Source organism: Pipistrellus hanaki (genome assembly GCF_964339955.1).
Source record: "Pipistrellus hanaki genome assembly, chromosome: 11".
Classification (NCBI taxonomy): Eukaryota; Metazoa; Chordata; class Mammalia; order Chiroptera; family Vespertilionidae; genus Pipistrellus; species Pipistrellus hanaki.
This window is the reverse complement of record NC_140513.1, coordinates 52,448,056-52,473,737: the sequence shown is the minus strand read 5'-3', so window position 1 is coordinate 52,473,737 and position 25,682 is coordinate 52,448,056.

Below are 25,682 nucleotides of genomic sequence, written 5' to 3'. Positions count from 1 at the left end.
CCTACAAGACGGCTCACTGATGAGGCCATTTGAGGGCAGGGCAAATGCCACACAGCTTTCTGCACAAACAGGTCAATCAAGGGGGAAAAAACAAGCCGCCACCAACATGCTCATGGAGACATCGCACTCCCTCATTCAAAGGCAAATGACTCCATGGAGTCTTATGGAGCAAAAGTGTATATTTTTGCAACTTATGAGACCCATTTATATAAATAGAGAAATGGCATTGAAAAAAAAAAAAAGACACTATTTTATCTCCTCTAAGGGTTAATGTCAGGGCATATTTGAGACTTAGCAGCAAAAAGGCAGCTTTGTGATCTTTGATTGTGAAATAAGATTGGGGGTACAGTACAAAGTTGGGGTGGGGAGAGGGGTGCGGCATGGAGCAGGTGACCCTGAGACTGCAAGCCGAGAGCCCCCTCACCCACCCCGGTTAGTGCCAGAGCTGGGAAAGCAAGCCAGGAGGAAGCCGGAAGTGCCCAGGGACATTTCCAACCTGGCAGCACTTGAGGCCCTTTTTTGCAAAATAAAATTTTGGGCTTCTTGCTATTAAATGTTCAGTATGCACTAACATAACAGATTAGTTAAACCTGGGAGTGGAAAGCAAGTATGTAATCCCTGGTAATTCTTTATCCAAGAATCTCACCAAATATTTCAAATGCCACCTCATTAATGCCTGTCCTGTCTATTCATCTCTGGCCGTTCCTGGGTACCACTCACCCCTATTTTACAGATGTAGAAGTTGAGGGGAAGGAAACGAAGCACCTTTGCCGATAATTAATTGCGTTACAGAATCAAAGCTCCAAGAGCCCTGGCTTCCAGGCCTTGCCTCTGGCAGTGACGCTGGGCTCCCTTTCCTTTCACTGGGAACAACCGCTAAGGCTTCGGCTTTCCTAGCAGACTTTCACTTTAAAGGCTGATGGAAAATGGCCATCTGCTGAGGAGGTAGTGAAATGCTGACCAAAGGGTTGAGGCAACTTCCTTGAAAGTGCTTAAAAGCAGACAATGGAATTCAGATCTAGTGTCTCCATTGCAATGGTGGTGCATCCAATAAAAGAAAATAAAGAATAATAAATTAAAAAAAGAAAAGAAAAACATATGGCTGTGCTGAATTTTGGGTTTCTTGAATTGATTTGATCTTTCTTTGGAATGCTTACTGAATTTACTGACCGATGTAATTAAAGGAGTGCAACTTCTCCCAGCAAAGAATTGTGCCAAGCCTTTGTCATGCCTGCTCTTAAGGGACTTATGACACATTCTAGTAGGCCAAGAAAGTCAGAAAGGTTTTTTTCCTAGGGCATAGACAACTCCAAGGTGACCCCTAGGTACCTCTAAGCCACATGTGTCAAACACAAGGCCCCCGGGCCAAATCCAGCCCGCCAGGCCTTGAAATGTGGCCCGCACCGCGCTGTCCTCACTGCACTCTGCTGTCAGTTTATGACATTGTCAGTTTATGACTGTTCAGTAAACCATTCGGCCCGCGATTTAGGCTGGATTTTAGATTTTGGCCCCTTCTCTGATTGAGTTCGACACCCCTACTCTAAGCTCTCAGACAGTGGGTGCCAGAAGAGAGTACAGAGGTGAATTTAGAAAATTTTAAACAAAGCCGAGAGGCTGCCTGATTCACGTTGAACTTCATATCCAAAATGCACATCATAGTCAAGAAGTAGAAATTGGCCAAGGAGGCAATGGGAACCACGTTTGCTCAATGAATCTTATAAATAAGCAGGTATTCATATATATTGATTTCGGAAAGGAATAGAGAAGGAGAGAGAGAGTTAGAAACATCATCAATAATGAGAGAGAATCATTGATTGGCTGTCCTCTGCACGCCCCCAACTGGGGACTGAGCCAGCAACCTGGGCATTTGCCCTGACCAGTAATTGAACCTTGACCTCCCAGTTCATAGGTCAATGCTCAACTACTGAGCAACACTGGCCGGGAAAGCAGATATATTTTTTAAATTACAGTAAAAATCAAGTGGTAAGAAGCCACAATACTATCCTGTGGAGTTTATTCTTTGTCCATTAGATATTATTTAATAACAACTAATGTATTTGAACCATATTTTGTACCAGACTTGTGGCTAAGCCTTTGCACACATTTTTTTCACGTACTCCTTACAAAAAGCCCATTAGATAGGTACTTGTATTATAATTTATCTTTTACAGAAGAGAAAATGAGAGTCAGAGGATTTAGTCACTTCCTGGGGGGCCCAGAGGTTATAAAGGAATAAGGCAGGATTTGAACCCTTGTCTGTTTAACTCCAGAAACCATGCTCTCAACTATGGCTACTCTCATTCAACATTACTAAATGCCTGCAATGAACAAGGCACTTCTCTTGTGTTCTGCATCTATACAAGCCATACAAGATTTCCCCAAACATGACAGTCTTGGTTTTTGTCTTGAAAGTTAAGAATTTCATTACCCAACGTGTGTAAGAGACACAAACCCTGAATTAAGAAGTTTCTGCTGAGCCAAAGTCAGTTTGGTTCAGTGGATAGAGCGTTGGCCTGAAGGGTCCCAGGTTTGATTCAGGTCAGGGGCATGTACCTTGGTTGCAGGCTGTTGCTGGTCGATATTTCTCTCTCATCGATGTTTCTAGCTCTCTGTCCCTCTTCCTTCCTCTCTGTAAAAAATCAATAATATATATTTTAAAGACATTTCTGCTGAGAATGGAGTGGAAAAATGACTTCTGGATATCTTTGGGATAAGAGGAAGAGGAGGTCTCACTATGAGCAACCATATGAGTACCTTAAGCTTGGAGACTAGGAGTTGGGAACTAGAGAGAGAAGTGGCCTCAGGCAAAGACAATAAAACTCAATTTCAGTGTGACACGGTGGCAACATGCTTTAAAAGAGAAAGGAGGGCCTGGGAGAGATGTGGCAGTGAATAGAGGGAAGGTCGCGTGTCCAAATGTGTTTTGTTTGTTTGCTTGTTTTTTAAAGACATTCTCTGGAGTCTGTTACAGTTAAAAGTAAAGAAATAGAGGAGGTCAGATAGAAACAAAGTGTGGAGGGAGAGTTGAAGGGAGCTGGAGAACAGAAGGCAGGAGATCACAGGAGAAGCAGGAAGAAAGCCAGAGGGAGCACCAAGCCCCAGGGAAGAAGCGGGCGGTGGAGGAGGCCCGTTTCATCAGCTTCGCCTAAGGCAGCGGCAGCCAAATCAAGGACTCGGTGGGGCAGTTGGGGTAGCGTGGCCATTCTGGGTAGGCAAGGGCCCACAGTGATCTCAGTGACATCTTTTGGGGGCAAATGGACAAAGGTGCTGAGACAGTGGGAGGGGTCCGGTTTGCAAGAATGGAGGAAGCAGGAAAATGCAGCCACAGAGACAGAAGTGCTGGGGATTTAAGGGCGGCAGGAGCCTGCTGGTTAAGGCATGAGTGACCACCGGAGGCGCAGGAAAGGTTGGGCGGTTGCAAAGTGCACACTGCTGGGCCTCTCTGGAAATTGAAGTTCACTGTGGCTGTAAGCTACGAGCACGTTTGCCCCAGGCACGTACAGCGCTGGTCCATCTGGCCAGCTTAGTGCTGACCACAGGAGACCCGATCTGGTCGGTAAAGCGGCTGAAACACCAGCCCAGGTCTGCCACAATCTGTTTGTGAGTTTGCTCTCTGATGGAGGAGGCAGAGGGCTGTGAGGAGGCATCAATATACATATGTGGATAAAGAAAAAAAAAAAAGAAGAAGAAGAAAAACAACTACAACTACAACAAAAAATGCTGTAAGAAATGGTTCTCTCTTTAAAAAAAAAATTATTTTTAAAGAGTCCAGTGAACTTTGTTTTGGAGAAGAATAGATTCAAGGCTAAGGTATGGGTCTGGGTCAGATGGTCAGATGGGCCTCGGGTTGAAGCCTGGGTAAACTATGCCTATCCCGGGCCTCAGCCTCCTCATCTGTACAAAAGTGACCCCGTGAAGGTTGTCATGAATGGGTTTTGTGCAGAGGAGAGGGGTGGGCAAGTTGCAGGTTCTTTAGCTGTAGGAGTGGCAGCGAGGACTGAAGGCAGAACAGTCTGGAAGGACCCGGACAGCAAGCTTCCCAGGGCCAGATTGTATTACATTATTGTGCAATAAAAAACCTAATTTCAAAGCCACCTTTCTTTCTTCCTTCCTTCCTTCCTTCCTTCCTTCCTTCCTTCCTTCCTTCCTTCCTTCCTTTTTTTTTTAAAATATATATTTTATTGATTTTGTACAGAGAGGAAGGGAGAGAGATAGAGAGTTAGAAACATCGATGAGAGAGAGTCATCGATCAGCTGCCTCTTGCACACCCCCTACTGGGGATATGCCCGCAACCGAGGTACATGCCCTTAACCGGAATCGAACCCGGGTCCCTTCAGTCCCCAAGCCGACGCTTTATCCATTGAGCCAAACCAGTTTCGGCCCTTCCTTCCTTTTTTAAACAGGCTTAATCCACTTTATTTTTCTTGTATAAAATTATGTGGCAGCCATAGCTCACCCTTCTTTTAATGCACCTATGGAGCACAAATCATATCTTATTTAAATATAACAGATGCCAGAGTTTAGGAGGCTGAGTGATGAGGATTATGTGATAATAACCTGAGGATCAATCTGTGTGTTTTTTAACTAGTTTATCATGGCATATTTATTAAATGTTGCAATTATTTCTATCTATCTATTTATTATCTATCTATCTATCTATCTATCTATCATCTATCTATCCATCATCTAATCTAACCAGGCCTGGAGACAATTGGCAAACTGAGAAATTCCTATTGCTACCTTTTAAATATGCAAGTGTGAGCTTATGGAGCACATGGAAAGCCAGTGTTCTATCTGCCTTCAGTGCCACAGTCAGACTTGGGAAAGCCGTCGTTTAAAAAACCTTTGGGTAAATATTTGAAATATTCTAAAGCTGACATTCTAAATGATATTCTGATACCACTTCAATCATGTTTGATAAAATTCAGAGGCAAAATAGAATTAAGTAAATTTGAACTTTCCCTTTTCCCAGGCAGTTAAAGGCCGTACTATTTGCATATTCTAATGTGGGATCACTGTAGCCCAAGGTACGAAGCTGCGAAAGGAACTGTCCCTAGCAGGCCAACCGCGCGAGCGCCATTAACCTTGACCTTTCATCTGTGTGAGACGAAAATCAAAGTCTCTTCTTTTCCAAGTGGCTTCTGTGTAGCCACTCGGCATAGCCCAGGCTTTCCAGAGTTGCCGTTGGAAGCACAATTAGAAGGTTTAAAAAAGCAGAAACACAAGCTCCGTCCTATTTACACATTTAAAGTAAAGGTCACTCGCAGACACTGGGCTTCCCAGATTTCTTCCCCAGAAATCCCTTAAGATATGTAATACCAACATAAAGGGAATCACAAATCCAGTTTTCAGAAAATGGCATTAAATATAGATTTAAACTTTGACCTTTAGTCCCAAGTGAGAGGACAAAAAATTCTCTTTACAGTGAAGGGCATGTTGCTACTGAGCTTCAATGAGGAGAGACCCTGCCTGGTGGTAGCCCGGATTAAGAAGCACCAATCGATTTACCTCCAATGCAGGTGCGCTGCACGTCCGAGGGGCCCAGAATGCAGCGCGTGATCGGCCCGGCTCATCTATATTCCAGAGTTTGTAGAAGTAGCTTCTGGGAAACAGGGGTCTTCTTGGCTTGGGGAATTGATGTTTCCAAGGCAATATTTGAAATGCATTCGAAGTGAGCAGGAATAAGAGATGGGGTACGCAGGGTCTCCCACGCCACATTAGGGTCACGAGCAGGAGTAGGAAATCCATGGGTAGCAGCGTGACAGATTGGGCAAATAGGGAAATCATGGAGACCCAGAGCACTCATATTTTTACATCCCTTACTACCCTGATTGCGCTGCAGGAGCTGGCAAGGGCCCCGGGCCGAGGACCAGCTCTGCAGCTCATCTCCCGCCGACAAGATGATGTGGTGCCCAGGTCCAGGAGGGGGTAGGTGGTGGACAATGGGAAGTGGAGCGTATTGGCAAAGCAGACTCTCCGTTATGTGCACACCTAGAAGCAGGAGAAAAAATTTTCCCTGACTGTGGCATTTGCTGGAACAATTAGGAAGGCAAGGAAAGAGCACTGGATAGGGAGTCGGTTTGTTTTGCTCCTAAGTAGCTGGATGAGCTCATGATTATGAAATAGGACAATTATCTGTTTGTCTCTGTAACCACACAGCAACCTTTAGTGCACACCTGATCTTGCTGTACATCCGTGGTTGCCCACTCAGTGCCTGGCTCATACTGGGTGCTCATCCACAATTTTCTGATTGAACAAGTGAGGGAAAGAAGAAAACAGCTTGCTGGGAGGGACCCAGTACTCATCCAGCCCAATCTTTCACTTTAAAAAAATTAAAGCCTGGAGAGGGGAAATCATGGAGATCCTACTACTTGTCCATTGCAGAAGTGACAATAACGGGATTGTGATGATAGTGAACATAATCAAGTGATGGCATTGTGGTGTTTCTGTTGGTGATTTCTTAGTTCCAAGCTCCCTGTTCACTGTTCTATTTTCTTCTCTGTCTCCAGGGTTTGGAAACCTGAAAGCGACATTTCCCAGTCTTCTTTGCCAGCCTAGATTAAGTTCTGTCATTGGGAAGCACTCACGGAATATTGGGAAATAGGAACAAAGAAGAAGTCACTAGGCCTTGTTTGAATGAATTAATTAAATGTCTAGTCAGGGAGGCGGCCGCAGCAGCAGGCAATAGCAGGTGGCCGCAGGCCTCTGTGACGCGGTTGGTGAGTGGCAGCACCCGTGGGTTTGCTGGGCTTCCAGGCTCCTGTAGCTGTAGCCAAGGGCTCAAGCTCCTGGTGGCCTCGTCATGGCCATGGTGGTGGCGCCAGCGGAAGGGGCAGCAGTGACCCTCTAGCAGCCTCACGAGGCAGAGCTTGTGAGCTACGAGCAGCCCCACCTCCCCCTTTGCTCCTCCTGTCCCAGAGGACAGGTTCTTCCTACAGTAACTAATCTCTGTGGGTAACACTGCTTTCCTGGTTTTATTCCAACAGCCCTTCCAACACATCTGTAACAGATCTCTTATACTAAACCTCCCCTGCTGACACCCCCCCCCCCCCACCCGGTGCCTAATGTGAATTCTGTCATTGTGTTCTCAGGGAAACAAACCTATGAGGTATGAGCTATCAGAACTGTGGTCCTGTTTCACAGATGGGGAAACTGAGGTGAAGAGACGCTCCAGGTCACGCAGCGAGGTGGTGACAGAGCAGAGACATAAGTCAGGTCTGTCTGATGCCTAAATCGATGTATTTAACTCTGCCCCTCAAGGGCAACTCTGCTTCCACCAGCAGATGTGTCATTGAGGTCATGTGTGTGCTCGACGGTGGGGTCTGCCTCCCCCGTGCTGTGTGGGGCTGATTTCAGTGGGTCCTCTACTTAGAATTCTCCTTCCCCGGGACCCTTGTTTTCTTGCCTCTTGACCAAGGTCTGAGGGAAGAAGAGGGAGTAGGATGAACAGGCTCCACGGTATCTCTCACACAGCAGACAGGGCCCAGCCCTGTCAGGACAGCCTTGAAGACGCTGGCTCTGGGCTGCGGGTGGAGATGAACCAGAGCACCCAGGATTGAAGGGGTGGGCTCCCATAAATAGCTTACAGTGCCTGGCTTACTGTGAGCACTCAGTAAATGTTAGCAGAAAAAAGGCCATGAGGCATGAGGTGCCGAAGGAGATAGCAAGACAAATAAAAGCCAGGCCAGGCTGGAGACGTCCAACCAGAGCGGGTTGAGATGTGATGGGTGCACATCTGAGTGGGAGGGAAGAGCTGTGAGGCCAGCCAGGCGTGCTGTGGAGGTCCCGGGGGACAGGAGGGGCCAGCACAGGCTCTGGGGCTGGAACAGGCTCTTATAAGGCAGGTGATAGGAAGGAGCGCCTCTGGGGAGGAGAGCGTGTGCCCGCAAAGAAACTATACTCAGAGGCATCTTCAAGCTAGAGTCTAAACTCTCAGGGCAATTTTTATGAACCATTCCCATTTCCCTTCTAGGTGTCTGAAAGCAGTTTTTGTGGATCCCCAGTGCCTTCAGGTGCTGCTCAGGGTTGAGGTTTCCTCCACAAGAGACAAACTCAAGGAGAACTTTGGCCTTTTCCACATCCTTTCCACTCACTGCCCATCTGTCTGCAAGCACTGCCCACCTCCCCCAGAACCCCCGACCCCCAGAGCCCAGGCCTCCCTCACTATTGTGACTCACAGGGACCAAATGCCTCCCTCCCTTCAAAACCCATTTGTTCCTTCGCTGCTCTGCTGGGCCCTGCTGTGGACGGGATAGCTATTCTGAAAAACTCACTTGAAGTAAGATGTCAGTGCCTTGTTACAACTTAAAATGCTCCTCTCCCAAAGAGCATTTGTATTTTAACACTGGCCTTCAGCACTTCGTTCAGAGGAGTGAGTAATGTGGAATTTCAAATGATACAACATAGAATTTATATCAGTTAAGACTCTGTGGGGCTGTAACAGAAAGCATACATACATGCTTAAACAAGTTAAGGTGTTTATTTGTTCCAGGAGTGTGAGTGTGTGTGTGTGTGTGTGTGTGTGTATGTGTGTGTGTGTGTGTGTGTGTATGTGTGAGTGTGAGTGAGTGTGTGTGTTGTGTGTGCCTGCATTCACACACTCACCCTCACACTATTGACTTGTCTGTCCAGGGCTTGTATAACAGCTCTGCAATGTCACCACAGGCCAAGCCCCCACTGTCTGAGGCATCCCCACCGTTTCAGGGCATCAGAACCATCTCGAGCTAAAGGAAAAAGGTGGAGGGGAAGGGGCACAGAGGCCAAGGAGCTGCCTCTCCAGGGTCTTGGCCAACATACTTCCCATTGGTCAGAACCAAGTCACGTGGCTAGCCCCTAGCTGCAAGGGAGGCTGGGAAGTGAGGTTCAATTTTTATTTATCTTTAACAGTTGGGCAGAATGACGCTCAATACGGAAAGCCAGGTTCTGTTAGAGAGACAGAAAGGAGAATGGATGGGGAGTTGGCAACAGCACTGTCTCCACAAAATGGGCACATGCTGAGGCCGGAGAGATGTTGGGGGACATTTCATCCCAGCCTTTGTCTATGGAGATGCAGAGGGAGGTGTAGGGAAGGGAAGGGATGGTGCTGAGCAAATCCAGACCAAGCACCCAATGTCTGATTCCCCACCACGGCATGCTTCATCCCTCTGTTGCTTATTTTCCAGAGTTAGGCCCGTGCTTTAAAGAAAGGCAGAAACCCCACCTTTTTACCACTGTCTCCTACTCTACCCGCTGCGTAACGTATCCCCTTGCTTCCCACCAGCACACTCAGCTGGGCTTCATTTTGTGCTTTTTTAAAAAAACCATTTCAACCATCTTTAAGCAGACAGTTCAGTGCCATTAAATATGTTGACAACGTTATGCAGTAATCGCCAATATCCCATCCTTCACTTCTCTCAGCTAATGCTGATGTTACTTTTTTTTCAGTGTCACGTTCAGAGAAGGGGAATTGAAACGGGGCAATTAAGTTTTAATTTATTCAAAAAAGTCAAAGCCTCTTTTTTACTTTTCGAGGTGACTCGCAGCTTAGAAACACATGTATTTTCTGCCTGGAAACATGTGGTTTCTTATCTGGATTATTTATGCCCGCCCAGTAAATGTTGCTACAGAGAAGGTTCTGACACAGAGAGCCAGCCCGGGGCTGTGAGCAGCTCCACATCTTAAGTTGAGGGCATCAATGTCAGCCCCTTGGTGTTTGTGCTCAGATGCCACCAATAAATCCTCTTCTTTGGATGTTCCTGGGGCCATTTTGTGAGCATTCCTGTGGATCCCTCATCCCAACGAATTGGGCCACGAGCCAGAACAATGAGGAGACATTCAGGGAGATAGAGGCAGCCCCCCAGCCCACAAACAACCTTCCGCTCTTGGAAAAATTCCCACAGAGTCTCACAGGCAGAAAACGGGGTCCTGCAACTTCAGTTAGACGGTGGAACTCTAGAGGGACAGACACGCTGGTGCAATTTCCATCTCCTGAAACATTTAAAATGTATCTGATCAAAGGAGGAGAAAATTAACCACAGTGTAGGAAGCTGGCAGGGGGACGGACAAGATGACCTAATTTGCCTTTCCCATTACTAATTTCAGTAGGAGGCTTCTCTGGGAATTCCACTCGGAAATTCCAAGGCAGGAGCCCCTCCGTGGGATTCTGAGGGCTGCGAGGATGACAATCAGGACGTGTGCTTCTCAAAGCCTCTGCTGTCGCATCCTGTGGGGTTTAGCCTGGAACTCAATTCTCCTCCGATGGAGTCACTGGGCCCCCCTTCTTATCTACATAATAACTATGGAGAAATGTCCCCTTCGGGTTCTAAAGGACGTGAGCTTGGTCTATCAAAGTTGGCGTTATGCAATGAATTTATTACTTGCTGAAATAAAAATCAACACAAATATGTCTTTGCCTTGAGAAAAAAAAAATAGAGGAGGGAAAAAAACCCACACAAAGCCCACACCACTTAGTTGCTTTACCAACCTCTGGATTCAATTAATTTTTAACATGGAAGTAAAGTTCCCTTTTATTTTTTCCCCCCTTTCAAGCCAGACATTTATTTTTAACAAGGGATGAAATCATCTGAGAACAAAACGGGACATCTGTTACTTTATATCTGTTTATTTTAAGTACTTAAATCTGAGTCTGATTTCACACAATTTTGACATTGTTGCTTCATTAATAATCCTTACGTAATTGCGACCTCGGAGTGCGCCCTGCGATTGCAGCATTCACTTCTCATTAGTGCGGAGTCTGATAGGAAAGCCAGAGTCACCTAGGGATGGGAGAGGCTTCTCTGTTCAAAGCTGGTCCAAACGCTGACCTCGGCCACAGCAGGAAACCACCTCAAAAAGTGAGAGGAGAAGGCCTCTCATGGGGCCTAACGTGAGTAAGTGATGGCCTGTAGCCTGCTGTTAACGTTCATACTCTTGCAGGAGTTGTCACACAGACAACTTAAAGTCAGCAGCTTTTGAAAAAGAAATAAAAGATTGCATAGGAAACACATGCAATGAACTCATGCACACACGTGCAGAACAGCATATTGGAGCAAAGTACCATTCATCTCCCAGGTCAGCCAACCTACCTTTCAAGGGCACTGGAATGATAGTGGAGCAACTGGGAGGCAGGTGTGCGTGAGGGGAAGAGATAGGCAGCGTGAGGGCTTCGAAAAGAGGGGGCTCAGTGGCCCAGTGGGGCTGGCAGAAGGGGTGGCTTAGCACCTATGATTGGTAATGAAGGTATGGAGCTCAGAGGTGGGCATTTGAAATCAGGACAGTAGACTTATTAGTTTATTCATTTGTAGAGCAAATATTTAAGGAGCTCACTGGACAGACATTGGGAAATAGATGATGCCTCCGAAGGTTAACAGACCAGGGTGCTCTGAGAAAGAACAACAGAGGGGCCCAGTTGCGATGTAAGGTGTCATAGAAGGAGTCACAAAGAAGAAACATGTAAGATGAGAACTGGAGGCTAAAAAGGAATTGGATGTAGGAAGAGGAAGGGAGAGAGAATTTGAACTACAGAAAACATCTTAATGCAGCGCCTGGAAGAGGAAGGAGATTGGCTTGTTGGAGAAATGAATTAGAGGCCAGTGTGGCTGGAGTACAGTGAGAGAGAGAGAGAGAGAGAGAGAGAGAGAGAGAGAGAGAGAGAGAGAGAGAGAGAGATTGAGGAGAGAAGGACAGGAGGGAGAAGAATGTGGAAAAGGGGACAAATCACACCTGGTCTTGTAAGCTGAGGGGGAGGCTTTTGGATTTAACTGCATGCACAATGGAAGTTATTGATAGTTTTAAACAGGCAAGTTGGTGTGACTTGAGTTATGCCTTTAAACAATCATCCTGACCACACAGGGAATGGATTACTAGGGGCAGAGAAACTAATCCATAGGCTGTTGTGGTCCAGGCGAGGGTAGCAGTAAAGAGGGTGGAAAGGGGTGGATTGGGGAGATCTTCAGGGTAAGAACAGCAAGGAGGGCTGATGAACTGGATGTGGGGAGTGAAGAAAGGAGAGGGATCAGGACCATCCTAAAAGATTTGCTCTAGCATCTGGATGAACAGTGATGCTATGTATGGAGATGGGAGATGTGGGGAGGGGTTAGGGCAGGGAAGCAGGTAGTTGGGATAGCATTGGGATCAGTACTCGGGCATTCCACTTGGGACATGCTCACGTTGAGATGTCAAATTGGCTGTTGAATATTTGAGTCAAGAGTTTCTAAGAGAGGTCTGGCTTATAGACATAAATTTGAAATTATTGACAAGTAGATGGCTTTTAAAACCAAGACAATGAATGATGTTACCTAGATTTTGAATAAATGTGGCTAAGTATTATGCTGTCTGGAGGTTCTCCAGGGAAGAGAGAAAGGTGCCATCTATACTTCACAATACTTGTTTGGAATAATTTAAAGTAAAGCATAGATATAATATTTCACCCCTAAATTCTTCAGTCCCCCAAAAATAAGAGCATGTTCTTACCTAAGCAAATCTCAGGAAATGACATTTATGGTCATCAACTCAACTCAGTGCCAGGTTCTTGACCCATGCTTGGAATTGTCCATTTTCCTATTTCTTTTGATCCTCACAAGTCTATGAATATGGCATGACTGGCCATTCCCACAACCAGGACACGGTAGCTTAGAGAGTGTTAGTAAACTATCCAAAATCAGACAGCTAGAGACCTGGGAAGCCATGGTCTAAAGCCAAGGCTGACCGGCTCTAAAGCTTTCCCTCTATCCCTCTTCAGCTATACCACATGTGTCAAACACAAGGCCCGGCGGGCCAAATCCAGCCCGCCAGGCCTTGCAATGTGGCCCGCACCGCACTGTCATCACTGCACTCCGCTGTCAGTTTATGACATTGTCAGTTTATGACTGTTCAGTAAACCATTCGGCCCGCGATTTAGGCTGGATTTTAGATTTTGGCCCCTTCTCTGATTGAGTTCGACACCCCTACAGAGAGGCCTAGAAACCCATCTTCAAGGAGGGCATATGCTTCTTCTCCCCGTCTGAACCCTACCCTTGACTCGGCCTCTTCTTCTTAGATAATTATCTTCTCCTCTGATGATTTGATCCCTTGGTTCCCATTCTTTGCTGGCGTCAGCCAGCAGCTGTGGACTACTCCTTGAAGGCATTAGGGTCAGGAGGAGTCCAACTGCCATCTATTAACCCCATTGTCACAGGTTTCAGAAGCCGACTTTCACTCAGTCCTAGGCTGCCCACAGGATGCCAGGGATGGGGAGCAATGGCCTTTCCCAAGAGCTTGGCAAGAGAGTGGTGATAAGTGAGGGGTTATGATGGCAGTGGCTGGATGGAGCAGGATGCACCACCACTTTGTTTTCTGTAGCCATGGCCATGCACCATCCGCCCAGGGCTGCACTGCAGAGGAAAGCTTGAGGCTGTGCTCCCAGGGGCCCTGTCCCAGCATCCTTCCTGCAAACAGTGATGGGGGATGGGGAGCAATGGGGGTCAGTCCTACACTCCCTTGAAAGGGTGTTCTTAGCTCACTCCCACAATCATCCTTATTGTAGAATTTAGATGTCCAGAGGCCTTTATCATTCAAAGAAGGGCATATGTACACAAGAGCCCTTGTGTGTGTAGCGACGGGGGGGGGGGGGGGGGGGGGGGAGATGATGATGATGTTCCCCATCTCTTTCTAGAGCCTTACCCTGCTTTATTTTTCTTCATATTACAATTTATCATCATCTTCTATAAGTGGGTGTGCATATTATTATCTCTCTCTGTAGAATTTAAGCTTTATGAAAGCAGAACTTTTACCACTTTGGCTTACAATTCATCCTAAACACATACAAGAGTACCTGGTACTGCTGTAACTGGTTTGGCCCTGTGGATAGAGCGTCAGCCTGTGGACTGAAGTGTCCCAGGATTGATTCCTGTCAAGGGCATGTACCTTGGTTTCAGGTACATCCCCAGTGGGGGTTGTGCAGGAGGCAGCTGATTGATGTTTCTAACTATCTATTTCTCTCCCTTCCTCTCTGTAAAAAATCAATAAAATATATATCTTTTATATGAGTACCTGGTACATAGTAGGCACTTAATACTTATTGAATTAATAATTGTATGGATTAATCATATAGAATCACTAGTTGCCTGGTGCACAAAATTCATGCACTATGCGGGGGGTGGGAAGGGGAGGTCCCTCAGCCCAGCCTGTGCCCTCTGGCAGTCTGAGACTCCTTGGGGGATGTCCACCTGCCAGCTTAGGCCTGATCCCCCCAGGATTTCTCTTGCAGTCAGAAGCTCTCACTCCTTACTGCCCACCTGCTCACTGTTCCTTAACGCTGCCTCGGAGGCAGGAGTGGCTCCCATAACCATTTGCCAGCCATGAGCACAGCTTCTGGCTGAGCAGTCCTTCCCCTGTGGGAGCACACTGACCACCCGGGAGCAGCTCCTGCATTGAGTTTCTGCCCCCTGGTGGCCGGTGCACATCATAGCAACGGGTCGTTCTACAGGTCGATTTGCATATTAGTGTTTCATTATATAGGATAAGCATCTAAATATTAACCAGTGAGTTCAAAATAGTTTATAACAGACTCTGTCCACCCACCCCCAACAAAGCTCTAAAACATTTTCTTGTCCTACAAATCTCTAGAACAAAAAAGAAAAAAAAATGATGAAAAAAAGAGGGAAGAGAGAGAGGAAGGGAGGCAGGAGAGCGAATACAGAGAACCTGGGAGCACACTAGAGCAGTGTTTCCCAACCTTCTCTCATGATGAGAATCACCTGGTGGAGTTGTTAAAACACAGATTCCTGAATCCCAACTAAGAAGTGCTAAACTAGAATTTTTGGGAACATATAGGTAAAATTGCATACCTAACTTAGTGCTCTGTATATAAAATCTGTCTTAGAGCACTAGTTAAGTATACAATTTTACCTATATGTTCCCAAAATTTCTAGTTTAGCACTTCTTAGTTGGGATTCAGGAATCTGTGTTTTAACAACTCCACCAGGTGATTCTCATCATGAGAGAAGGTTGGGAAACACTGCACTAGAGGGCGCTCCGTTCAGACCAAAATGGTGACCCCAGGCTGGTGTCCAAGGGCTCAGGGTGGGGCTCGGGAAAGCTGCATTTCCTTGAAGCCAGAAACGTCCAGGAACCTTAGCTCTGATCATCAACATATTCCAGGTTGGCTTAGAGGTCTGGGAGGACACTCAGGCACTCTGAAATGCAGCGATAATCAAGAGAAAGAGGGAGTCTTAAATTGAGGATGGAGAGCAATATACTCAGGTTAATGGAAGCACTAGCAATATTAAATGAAATTGCTCTACCACTTCTTCCTAAGACGGCACTGGGGAGCCTGCTCTTTGCATAAGCAGGGAGGGCCCTGGGATTTGGCGGGAGGGCGGAGGAGTTGGGGAATCAGTCATGCGGCAACCATTACAGTTCAGGGAGCCCAGCCCACGGCCCCCGGGCGCACCTGCGCACATTTCCTCAGGCCTGCGCAGGAGCCAGGCAAATTTGGGCAGGATTTCAAGGGAGCCTGCTTTAGTCCAATTAAATGAAGCAGTATCAGGTGGAAAGTAATTCCGAGTATTCACCATTATAGGGTGTTTTGTGCTTAAGCCCCTCTGTGGACCTTCTTTTAATGAAGAACTGAACTTCAGGGTCCAGAGGTGGGGAGGAGGAATTGCTCCAACGCACAGAGCCGGCTCTCCCCCCATGAAGTCAGACAGGGGCCTGCAGTTTCCTAAGGGCTGCACCCCTAGCTCCCCAGGCAGTCCCACCTGGGCCCCTGTGGGTATGGCTCTTCCTTCTGCTTTGTCAAGACAACAGGGAGATACGACACTGGGGTTGGGGGTGAGGTGGAGGGGTGCTAAGAACCTGTTTCCCAATGACTATGGGTGGATCCAGCAGTGAAATCTTTGGGGTCTTCTTACCGCTTCCTGCCTTTCTTCCGCTGAGCTGGTCTTCTGAGGCAGCAGAAGCCAAAGCAGTGAAGCCGAGCTAATAGGGTTGCAAAGAGTCAAGAGTCTTATATAACTGTGTTAGGGAAAAACAAGTGCGCTAGGGCAGGTAATAAAGGAGAGAGGAGGAGGGTGCCACTCATGAGCTCAAGTAGCACAGAGAGGATGAGTTGCTTTGAAACCGTGGAAGATAGTGATTGGAGAAATCTCCAGCAGACATTTACAGAGGACTCAAAGGCAAACCGGGAGCCACGCTACACATCCGGGGTACCAAGCAGGGGAGAGAGACAATACAGAGAAGGATTTGGGCCCTTGAGTGGCTACTGATAACAGTGCCGGAAGATATCTGCAGAGCAGAAATATGTGAGATGCAATAACCATGCACACATTACTCTGCTTGGGGCCCTAATTCCTCCGGGCATATTTGAGAATGCTGTCCTGCTTGCTACCCTCATAACTGTCCTGCTGTGGCCACCAGGGATAGTGGTACAGAGGTATTGTTGATCAGCTTTTTTATGTGAACTGGTGACTCTAAAAATACCAATGATAAAAATACTCCTCCTTGCCGAAACCAGTTTGGCTCAGTGGATAGAGTGTTGGTCTACAGACTGAAAGGTCCCAGGTTCGATTCCAGTCAAGGGCATGTACATAGGTTGAGGGCACATCTCCAGTAAGGGTGTGCAGGAGGCAGCTGGTCGATGATTCTCTTTCATCAATGTTTCTAGCTCTCTATCCTTCTCCTTTCCTCTCTGTAAAAAATCAATAAAATAAATTTTAAAAAATACTCCTCCTTCCACCATCCCCCAAAATTTTTGTTGGTCTCAACAACCGTTACACTTACTATTGAGTTTTAATTATATTGCTTTTCATTTAATAAATATTGTCTTCTACATGGAAGCTAATCCTCAGAAATTTTCAGCCACACAATCTCTGATCCAGGCAGGCACACATATTTATGTTCCTGTGGGGAGTACCTTCTTGTAGTTAAGGAACCTTTGAGTTCACCTTGGGTGCAGTCTATGTCTACAACTCTTGTGATTAAACATATTCCTGCATTTAAACCATAGACGAAAAACCAGCGATAGTCCCCAATGAAACCACAAAACTTGGGGTGCATCAATTCTGTTATTTCATGTGACCTCTTAGAGGTTTTGTTTTAAAAATTCAAGACTGTGAAATCGTGTGCAAACATGAGGTGAAATATTTTTGTTTAATACGTGAAATTTTAGTGCACACATGAATAATTTAGTGCACATATGAATTTTTAGTGCATACACTGACTTTGAATAATACCTTCAAAATAGAGATTTCTTCTTTTTATGTTGCCAATTATTGTTAGTTTTAAAACTAAGTAAAAATTAGAAATAGCAATTATTAAATGTTACATAATGATTTCTAAAAATTAATGCTGTGGCCTAAAGGACAGGGTGTTAAATAATGCCCTGTGCTGCATGTCAAATACACTGGGATGCCCCTGTTTTTCAAAGGTTCCAGAACTTGACTTGGAAGGATTAGAGCTCATTTACTGAATGTTACTTGGGTTGGTAGAGTTGTCTCATTTTTATACACAAGGCAAATCATATCTCTTCATAACCCAATGTCTTCTCTACTTTCTCCTCACTGTTCCCCAACGTTTTCCACTCTAAACACCTTCTAGTTCCCCTATCTCATTGTCTCACACAAAGATTTTGTGAAAACAGCCGCATTTTTTCTTGTAAGACTGCTACTTGTTTCACCCTACTTCTACTTTGATGTCTACAAAGCAAGCCTACCCAAGAAAGGGTTGCCCCTTGGAAAGAGAAAAGTCAGTAGATTTTTAAGGAATCACATTCCCCACCCCCAAATTAAAAAATTCATCAAAACTTGTTTAAGAAGTCCACTTGTGAAAGGACTGAAAAATGTGAGTCATGATCAGGGGATTTATCAGCAGTATTAAAAAAAGATATGTGGGACCCATTTCCAACATAGGAAAGCATTACTTCCTGGAAATAATCCAGGGAAAACATGCACTGGAAATTTCAATATTTTGCAAGAAAATGGAACAAGTCTGAAGAGAGAAAGACTCAGTGAGCAAGACAACAGGATGATGAGAAGTTAATACAGCGTGTTTGTGTAAAAAAACCCAAAAAATAAAAAAAAAACCTGCGCTTGCCAAACAAACTCGATGTCTTCTAACATTTCAGCTTCAGGGCTAGCAAATGAGGTGGCTTCAAAGCACTTCATATATCTTCATTTCTGGGATATGAAGACTGGAAGAGGGTTTGCAGTAACGGGAATTGGAAAACGACTAAAAGACCCACAAATTGGTGGCACTGCCTCAGACCCAGACAGGAACTTCCCAGCAAAGCGCCGAAAGGATCTCTCTCTGCCCAGAGTTGTTTCATTGATGTTCTGGAAAGGGAACCACATAGCATTTCACAGGACAGAGGAGTCCAGGTTTTAACCGTCCATGTGACAGCAGCCAGGGAGGATGGGCAGCCTGTGAGCACAGGAGCTGTGTTCCGCACACCGAGGCGGCCTGACACGGACAGGCCCGGAGCTGGCATGGAGAAGTAGAGTCACGGCTGAGGGAGCAGAGACACTCCTCGGAGCCCAGCTGGCAGGGTGCCACCCTTACAGGCACGGACAGAGCGTGTTCAGAAGAGACTCTCAGGGCACAATTGGATGGCAAAAAGCTGGAGGTGGTTAAACCAGAAAAAAAGAAACCTCAGGGATAGCAAGTGCCTTCTCCATCTGTCTGTAGGGCTGATTTTCAGAAGAGGGACTGCTGTGGATTGAATGGTACCTCCCTCGAATCTATACGTTGAAGGCCTACATTTCCCATCACCTCAGAATAGGACCTCATTTGGAAACGGGGTTGCTGCAGAAGTAATTAGTTTAGGTGAGATCACACGGGAGTAGGGTGGGTCTGTAACCCAATAGGAATGGTGCCCTTATAAAAAGGAGGAATTTTGGAAACAGACATGTACACAGGTGGAATGCCAGGTGAAGATGAAAGCAAAGATCTAAAGCCAAGGAATGCCAATGACTGCCCGGGAGCCACCAGAAGCTGAGAGAGAGAGAGAGGCATGGAACGGTTGCTCTCCTACAGCCCTCAGGAGGAGCCGGCCTTGCCAACACTTTGATTTTGGACCTCCAGCCTCTAGAACCGAGAGGCAATAACTTTCTGTTGTTTGTACCACCCAGTTTGAGGTGCTTTGTTACAGCAGCCCCAGGAAACTCCCAGGGGCTGAAATCGTTTGGTGGCAGACGTGGCTCTCAGGGCTGCGTGGCTGGCTGGTGTCAGAGGCGGGGGTGAAGGGGGGAGGGGGAGGCAGGCAGAAGCCACACAACCAGTGGAAGGGAGGCCTTCCGGACAGCTCAGTCTGTCCAAGTGCGGGCTGGGCTGCCTTTGGCACAGTGCGCTTTCTAGCACTGAGGGTGTTTCTGTGGAGCGTGGGTGACCACCTGCCTGGGATATTACAGGAGGAATTCCTGCCTTGGGAGCAAGTTGACGATGAATCACCTCCATGGTTTCCTGCAGTTATAAAGATTCGGGGCACTAGCTCCAAAGTATTTAATGACAAGAAAAACTGAACATTTGGAATTGGGAATTCTTCTGTTTTTTAGAAAAGACCAAATCTAAAGAAGCCCAAAAAGAAAACCAGTAAAATATAATCCTTCACAAGAAAAAGTACAGATAGTAATGAGAGATGTTTCAAGAACCCAGTAGGCAGGAAGTCCATGAAGAGAAGTGATTCTAAAACAAAGGGGCATTAAGGATATCAAAGATGGATCTAAGGGATCTGGCTACACACCAGAGTGGTTTAATATGAGCAGTCTCTGTAGGGGTTAAACATGGAGTTTCAGGTCAGGGCACTCAAGAGCTTTGTGACGTTGGCCTACCTGGGTAAGACCTCGGAGCAGGCATTTCCTCACTTGCAGAGTAGAACAGCATCCCCTGGCTCCCCGTGCCTGCAGGATGACATGAGATAATTAATAAAACGTGTGGGCACATAGTAAGAATTCAAAAAGGGGTTACTGCCTGGCCAGTGTGTCTCAGTGGTTGAGCGTTGACCCATGAACCAAAAGGTCACTGGTTCCGAGTCAGGGCACATGCCTGGGTCGCAGGCTCAATCTCCAGTAAGGGGCATGCAGGAGGGCAGAAGACAGTGAGTTGATGTTTCTCTCTCATTGATATTCTATTTCTCTATCCCTCTCCTTCCCTCTCTCTCTAAAAAGCAATAAAAACATATTTTTAAAAAGAAAACTCACTTTTTTAAAAAGTGAGTTTACTATTCTTATTATGAAATAACTGTCCCCAGAGCCCGAACAGAAGGCTGACTACACAGAGAGAATGAGAGAGAGAAGAAAGAGATGACAGAAATCAAAGTTATTATAAGGGAAATGTTTTTATTAGACTTAATTACCTTTCCTATTAAATGTAAAAACTGCACTTACTGAGATTGGAAATTGTGGCTTGCCACCTCCTTCCACATACAATCAAGCGGAATGGAGGACGAGTGTGAATGCGTAACCAGCTCATTAGGAAGCACGGAAGGCTGGTGCGTGTCTGACACTGGTCTGACATGTGGCCCTGGGTAAGCTTCTCTCACGCTTGGCTTTCTTAGCTGTAAAATGGAACCAGCCTCACCTACCTCAGCAGGCTGGTGGGTGCTAGGCGGGGCCAGGCTTGGGAGAGGGCCGTGTAGAGGTAGAGTATGTGAGCCCTGCACCCCCCTCGCTGTGGGCTGGTGACGGGAGGCGCTTACCCTGCCCCCACAGAAAAACGCCCTGAACACCAGGGGGAGTGAGGGCCTGTGTATCCTGATAGAGCGCGTCCCAATGAGGAGTGCGTGACATTAAGGAGGATGAGGCTCTAAGGAAAGGAAAAACTTCTGTTCGGCAGCATCTCCCAGATAATGAAGTGGTCTCCGGGAAGCTTGAAGAAGCCCTACCCGGAAGGAACACTAACATAGGCAGCAGCCTTGACCCCTGAGACCTGAGTGGCTCAGAGCTTCAACCCTATTCATCTACGGGCCTTCTTTCTCTTTGAACTTGATGCTTTCCCCAAGTCTGTTCCTGGATCTGATTTGCTCCTTATTTGGGCCTCCAAGCCCCTCCTGGTGTGGTTGAAATTGGTCCATGCTTGTAGTATCCATTGATAAAATAATGGCTTGAAAGGTATGGCTGAGCCCCTCCTCCACCCACCCGCCCTGTCTTGCTGTCCGGCTGCAGGTTTGAGGGGCTCGGCCCTTGCAGCCCGGCTGCCTGGCCGCCCCGGGTGGTGTCCGCTGCTCATTAGGCATGCTCTGAGCTGCCTGGTGTCAGCCCGGCCGTGCATCAGAATGCAGGGCATGCCTCTGGCTCCTGGGAAGCTGCACGTTCTGCATGAAATATGAAGGCAACAGCCGGCCCAGGGGAGGCCCAGGGTGAGTGCAGTGGAATAGCAGCAAAGGTGCCGATGGAGGGAGGGGGCTGTGCAGGGCCAGGGAGACCACGGGGGTCCCCGTGACACGTTTAAAGGCACCGTTTGGTGGGGAAGAGGGATGCAGGGAGGGGTCGCCCGGTTTTGTACCCTCTTGGCTGCTCCCGCCGTACGCTCCCCGCTCACCCCCTTTGTGCATATGCCTGCGGCATACCCGTGATTATGGTGATGTGCCCTTTTGAGATAGGCAGCCGGCTTCCTCTCCCGCTGTGCTCATCATCAACTTCTGAGCTTCTCTTTTGGGACAACCTGAAATCATCGGAGAGTCCATGTGGACTTTGGAGTGCCTGACAGTAAGAAGCACAATAAACGCGATGATTGGCCAGCAGGCCCTGGGGGTGTTCGTGGCACACCGGAGTGGGCCTGCAGAGGTCAGGCGAGCTTAGCTGGCGGTGGCCTCACACGCTGTGAGGCCTGACATAGAAGCTTACCCTCACCTTCTCCCAAATCTTCCAGCTTCCAGCCAAGGCCCCTTGCTGGGGTTCCAAGAAGCCACTGAGGCAAAACCATTCATCCCTCCTCAAGCATGAACAGCCTACCACGTGTGTCTTGGACACATTATAGTGTAACTAGAGGCCCGATGCATGATATTCGTGCATGGAGGTATGTGTCACTCAGCCCAGCCTGCACCCTCTCCAATATGGGATCCCTTGAAGGATGTCTGACTACCCGTTTAGGCCCGTGGGATTGGGCCTAAATGGGCAGTCAGACACCCCTCTCACAATCCAGGACTGCTGGCTCCCAACTACTCACCTGCCTGCCAGCCTCATCACCCCCTAACCACTCCCCTGCCAGCCTGATTGATGCCTAACTTCTCCCCGGCCAGCCAGATTGGCCCTAACTGCCCTCCCCTGCCAGCCTGGTCACCCCTAATTGCCCTCCCTGACCAGCCTGGTAGCTCCAATCTTCCCTCCCCTGCAGGCTTGGTCCCTCCCAACTGCCCTCCCCTGCAGGCCTAGTCACCCTCAACTGCCTTCCCCTGCCAGCAAGGTCACCCCTAACTTTCTTCCCCTGCAGGCCTGGTCCCCTCCAACTGCCCTGCCCTGAAGGTCTGGTCCTTCTCAACTGCCCTTCCCGGCAGGCCTGGGTTCCCCCCAACTGCCAGCCCCTGCAGGCCTGTGTTCCCCCCTCCCAACTGCCTTCCTCTGCCAGCTTGGTCACTCCTAACTGCCCTCCCCTGCAGGCCTGACTGCCCCCAACTGTTCTCCCTTGCAGGCTGGCCCCTCCCAAATGCCTTCCCCTGCAGGTCTGATTGCCCACAACTGCCCTCCCTTGCCGGCCATCTTGTGGCAGCCACCTTGTGTCCACATGGGGGCAGCCATCTTTGACCATATGGGGGTGGCCATCTTGTGTGTTGGAGTGATGGTAAATTTGCATATTAAAATTTTATTAGATAGGATGAGCTTATGTGTGTCCCTGAGAACACTTACCCACATGCCCTGTGCTGGGCTTGTTTGCAGGTTTCCTCCCTAGACACTCATCCACAAAGCAGAGATGCTGTACTATTGGTTGTAATGCATCCACGGATCATTGGCACATAGTAGGTACTCAATAAACTCTAAAAAAAAAAAAAAAAAGTCATACTTGGTGAAATCTTCTCCCACCCCATCACACACCCAAGTCATTGAGAAACACAAACCTACTGGTCTCTCCTGATAAAGAAATTTTGAGAAGCCATTTTTCTCTCCTCTAACCAAAAACCATTACAGTGCAAACAGGGCACAGAATTGATTTCACTTCATCCCGTTCATTATACAGCATCCCACCTTCTTTTGATCAGAGAGCAAATATTTATATGTAAGTAAACAAATATATTTTTCCCTTAAAAGAATTCTCGGGTTATTAAGAGCGCCATGGGCTCCTGAGGCGTAATCAGCACCCCAGTAGCAGCTGCATAACTCTTATCTCTGGAACCTCCGCAGCCGGCACAGGAAGGGCAGATGCCAAGCGCTGCAGGGCTAGCCTGCCTGTCCCTACTTGTGGAGGAAACTATTTGCACTCCTTGTGAGTTTTCTGCAAGAAGCCCCCATGGTCTCCTTAGAGCCCAAGCCATCTCTGGTTGTCAGTACTCCTGCTGACCTCTGGGAGGCAGCACTCCCATCGAGACTGCCCTCTGTGTGGAGCGCGGAGTGACCACATGTGCTGGTCTTACATGTGCACATCATTGTATCTGGTCACTGCTTGGTAACCTTGTGAAGGAATTGCTTCTTTGTGACCTCAAAGGACTCCATTCTTCTGTTTGGTTCAGGATTCAGCTAAAATGCTGGCCTCTGACAAGACTGCAAGTTTCCCTGGGGCAGGGCATCATCTGTTCTGCTCCCCCCGGGGCCCCAGGGGCTAGGAAAGTGCCTGGCCCAGAGTAGGCACTCCACAGACATTCCGCCGACTCCCACAAAGAAAGCATGGCGCCTGTTACTCTAGTCAGAGACAAGTTCAGGGCTGAGTCAGTTAGAGCCTTTCCTGGCTCAGATATTGAGATGGTGAGAGAATCTCTCTCTACTGGGGCTTGCTAAGCTCAGCGGAGGAAGCTAATCACAAAGAGAAGAGAATTCGGCTCGAGACAAAACGAAGAGATGCAAGGGGAGGGCGGAGGGAAAGAGAGAAACAAGCTCGTTCCAACAACATAATATGACTATGTGTTCAGCCCTTCCTGAAAATCTCATAGCACAGGATGTCTTAGTTAAATGAACCGGTAAATTCCTTATTTACTTAGTTGCTTAAGGTACTTAATATTGAAAGAGGGGTTCTGTCAGTTAAAATCTAAAGCGGTCTGACTAATACACGTATTTCCTACCGTCTCTATCTCCTTCCAAAGCCATCCATTTACCCCATGCTAACAGCTGACTCTCTACATTTTATGCCTGTGGGCCTCCTAAATGTCTGCCTTCACACCGCAGTCATCTGGCCCATCCCTGTGCTGGTTTTAAGCAGACTGTGTTTAAGCCATGCAGCCAGGGGGTGCAGATGGATCTTGCCCATACAAAGAAACTAGACGGAGGGAATTCTTCAAATTCCCTGAATAACAGACGTACCAGCTCCCACCGGTGACAGGTCCTCCCATCCCTGGAACACACAGCATCCCCTTCCCAGCTCAGGGCAACTGCAGGGCACGGTGGGCAGGGCGCCTGCTCGGCGCTCAGCAGCTGACTTCCCAGCAGCGAGGTCTGTTTCCCCAGCTAGGCGGGAGAAAGGCAGTTTTCAAAGAACAAAGAAGAGAAGAAGATAGGCGTTCCTTAGCCATCACCTGTGTGACAAACAAGGCCCATCCGGGCATTTGCACATCCCCGTGAGAGAGAGAGAGAGAGCTTTCCTCATCCACAGTCACGGACAGGCTCGGAGGGGCTCAGTGGCCACTTGGACCCGGGCTGGGCGGGTAAGGGGCAGAGCAGGTCTGTCTGATCCGAGCATCCATGCTTTGCCTCCTTCCCTCGAGGGGCCTCTGGGGCCATGCTCGCACAGGCTCTGTGCAGTCTGGACCACTCAGCACCCTGCCGGCCACACGATCCATCAGCAGTGACAGCCCTGTGTTTATCCCCATTCCATGCGAACCTACCCAGGAGGGAATGTTCCAGACCACCCCCTGCATGGTGTGAGAGGACTGCTTGACATGGAGATGCACAGAAACGGGAGAAGTCTGGAGTCCAGTTTCCTTCCTCTGCGGCCCACCCACCCAGCCTCTGGGGTTGAGAGCACAGGCCCCGGGAGGCGTTCTGTTCCCAAACAGGCGGGGGTGCCTCTGGCGGGGTGTCAGCCACCGGCCCACCTCGCCTTTGTGCTGCAGGTGTTGGGAAGAGAAGGCAGCCATCCCCAGCCCCCACCCCGGCGGGAGGGGCGGAAAGTGCTGCCCGGTGCCTGGGCCAGCGTGCACATGTGCGTGTGTATGTGTGGTCCTTGGAGCGAGGGCCGGGCAGGGGCCAGTCTGCAAAACAGCATTAAAAAAAAAAAAACGAAACATTTTCCACTGAGAAACAGAATTACTGCCCGTGGAATTCTTACCCAGCCCTGGAAGTGCGCGGCCGGCCGCCCCTCCTTTTCATTAGTTAAACAAAGAGGGTTATTTTTCAAATGAAAACTTTCAGCGTGGAAAACAATCTTATTCCCCGGGCTTTCTGAGGAGCGAGAGTCTCAGTGCTCGAATAAACACGTGTATGTGGACGGACGTGCAGCTGCGCGGGGCGGTGCAGGTACCCCGATCCCATGAAGGGGCAGGCCAGGCCGGCGGGGGGCCAGCACTCAGCTTCGGGCCCCTGGAAACGCTCCCAGGTAGGAAATGCCGACAAAGGGAACGGACTGTGGCCTGGGAAGACTTGACCGGTTCT